Source organism: Aedes aegypti, chromosome 1 (assembly GCF_002204515.2).
Source record: "Aedes aegypti strain LVP_AGWG chromosome 1, AaegL5.0 Primary Assembly, whole genome shotgun sequence".
In the NCBI taxonomy this organism is placed as follows: Eukaryota; Metazoa; Arthropoda; class Insecta; order Diptera; family Culicidae; genus Aedes; species Aedes aegypti.
This window is the reverse complement of record NC_035107.1, coordinates 217,938,312-217,941,541: the sequence shown is the minus strand read 5'-3', so window position 1 is coordinate 217,941,541 and position 3,230 is coordinate 217,938,312. Positions and strand designations below refer to the sequence as shown.

At 39.9% G+C, this 3,230-nt stretch overlaps 1 pseudogene; it reads right to left on the bottom strand.

Annotated features, from left to right (window-relative positions):
- The window catches only part of LOC5574057, an 8,545-nt pseudogene continuing 5,315 nt past the window's right edge, over nt 1-3,230 (bottom strand).

Below are 3,230 nucleotides of genomic sequence, written 5' to 3'. Positions count from 1 at the left end.
TTACCAACGTTGACTAGCATTTATTCCACCTTCCGATGCACGCTCTCGTCCGGTTGAAATGAACGGTACCATCTCACCTCGGACGAGACTACCAAAAAACTGCCCAATCGAGATCGATCGCATCACGACCGGGCTTCCCTTGGCTGCAGCACCGTCCTCGAAAGCCTCTTCACCGCTCCAATTCACGCCGCTCCAAAAGTTCGAACTGGATCGCGGCGCAATGTAGATGATGGTGATGTTCTCCTTGGCTTGCGCGCCAATATTGTAGATCTCCATACTTTCCAGGCTGGTGTAGGACTCCGCGCATCCATCGGATCATGCCGTCAAAACGGAAACTGCAGAATCATGCGCCGAATCGTCATCACGTGAACGACACGCAGTAGATTGCAAAGCGCAGCTGTAAATAAATCGAAAATTAGACAGAGGAAACTCAAAGAACCGGGCGTAGTTTACCGTAGCAAAGACTACATAGTACACGAGAAATGGTTGGCAACAGGAACAGCAACACCGCAAAGGTCAATGTGGCCAGGAACAGTTGCCTGTTCATGTACTCGTGCGATTCGACGCGATCGCGTAGCACGTTTTCTTTTTGCCCAGGACGATCCGGCAGAGGGCTCGTATGCCACCGATTTCAATGCGATAGAGGCTGCAATATGGAAGAAGTTGAAGATTGTCAATGGTAAGACATCTGATAACTCATGAACTTACACCGCTGCATAGATGTAGAAGCAGTGCGCGTGCAGGCTGATCAAAATGATCAAATCGGACAGCATGGCCAGCTGGAAGGAAAGCCCTAGCAAACCCAGTACTGACAGTGGAATGAATAGGAACCGAATGGCCGGCGAGACGATGATCAGGAACGTCCACCAGAGATCGACGTGGTACAGGAAACAGCCCAGGAAGAATCGTTGAGTGGGGCGTTCAGCTTCAGACCGATGGGGCTCCCGCGGAGGGTTGCAGCAGTTCGCGCAGGTAGTGGACCACCAACTGGGTCGTCGCAATGAGATGATGTGACTACAGATTTACTTAAAAATGTATGAAATATATTCAACTCACCTCAGCATACCGCATGAAGTAAACTCCTGATTTCCAAAGTACAAGACTAACGACAACACAGCCACTCCTAGGCCTATATCGAACAAGAGAGCCCATTTTGCACTGAAATCAATAAGAAATAGTTAGTTGATTTGTTTATTGATATCATTTCAATGATCCAATATGAACAATCACTATATCTTGCTTCATCAACAAAAATATTACAGATTTATAAAATTTAGCGAAGTTATTAGAGAAAAAGAGATCGATGAAGAAAAATCGCTCATGTCCAGTTATGCCGCTATAGGGTCCTAAAGCCCTGTCCCAATTTTAGCCCAAACACTTAAGTTTAGGCCAAAAACACATGTTCACTTAATTTAAATAATTTCCGTTGGTTTTAATTAAAAAAACATTTTTTTAACGATTTCGAGTTTTTGTCACACCCTTTGGTTTTAAACTCAAATTTTGGGTATATTTTGTTTTCCGGGTCCCTTCCGAAATGTCGATAGGAACAACCCCAGTGTTAAAACTAAAATGCCCTGTGGCATTTTTTGTTCGACAACGTGAACTTCAAACATGATCTAAAGGTCAAGGTTCATAATTGGAATATTTTAAAACTTAAGTTTCGATATGTTAAAGCCGTTATTTGAGTTGGAAAAATTGCTAAAGTAGTTGCAAGAACATGCTCTTTCGTATTATTAAATAAAAACAAGAATTCATTAAAATTTTAGGACCAATTGAAGAAACAGTGTAGATTTATCAAATTCGGTTCGTTTCAAGTTCGTCGAAAATGATATGAGCTCTGGAGCTACCATGGGAAAGGGAGGATTGAACGGAAATTTTTGACATTTGATTATTCGTCATTTGACCAATGTTTCTACATAATTAATTCTATGTAACTCATTAGTACTATACCAGGGAGGGAGCTTCAAAATCATTTCAAAATTTTATTTTGTATCCCTCTGCAGAGCTTTTCTTCCTGGTATTACAACAGTTAGTTAATATTGGTACAGCATACAACATGGCCCGAAAATTGTTTGAAGATCAAAAGTTTGTTCTTAAGACAAGTTTCATTTTCTTTAATAAGTGAATACAGACAGTTTATATATTTGTTACTTTGGGGCTTGAATGCCCTCAAGGCGATAAGCAACATGTGCATAACTACAGATGCATTACATCTTAAACTCCTGCTTCAATTATTCGATATTCTCATAAACGATGCTTTGTTCAATTCTTGTAAATCTTTTATTTCAAACTGCTCAGGCATGGTTTTTTTTCCGAAGCGGTCAGTTACTACAACCTAACGGAATTTGTTCTCTCTGCCTCGTACTCTGGATTCTGGTGGGCAAATTGATACAATCTATACGGATCTCCCCTCTCATCGTGACAACATGTCTACTTGAAGGTTTAAAATAAAGAGCTTTTGTTTATGTGGGAATATTATTAGTTGAGTTTTGGAAGCATTATGAGAAATCTTCCATTTTTGCAAGTATGAAGAAAAAATATCCAAACTTACAGATGACACGCAGACTTCGTCCTTTGGCGGAGATGCCTGTGTCATCCGCAAACAAGGATTTTTGACATCCCTAAGGAAACTCAGGGAAGTCAGATGTGAAAATATTGAATAAAAATGGTCCCAAAATGCTGCCTTGAGGAACACTAGCTCTTAAAGTAAGTCTTTCAGATCTGGAGTTCTGATAATTAATCTGATGTGTACGATTTGACAGATAACTTGAATGATTCTAACAATGTATGTTGGAAAATTATTTTTTTATAAATTTAACAATCAAGCCTTCATGCCAAATACTGTCGAATGCCTTTTCCATGTCTAGAAGAGCAAGAGCTGTAGAATAGCTTTCTGATTTGTTGGAACGTATCAAATTTGTAACACGTAAAAGTTGATGAGTGGTCGAATGTCCATGGCGGAATCCGAACTGTTCATTGGCAAAAATTGAATTTTCGTCGATGTGGACCATCATTTTGTTCAAAATGACCTTTCAAAAAGTTTACTGAGGAGGAAAACAAACTGATTGGACTATAGCTAGAAGCTTCTGCAGAATTTTTGTCTGGTTTTGAAATTGGTACAGCCTTAGCATTTTAAATAGGGTCCTAAAGCCCTATCCCAATTTTAGAGCCAAACCCTTAAGTTTCGGCCAAAACACATGTTTACTCAATTTTTTAATGCTTTTCGTTTG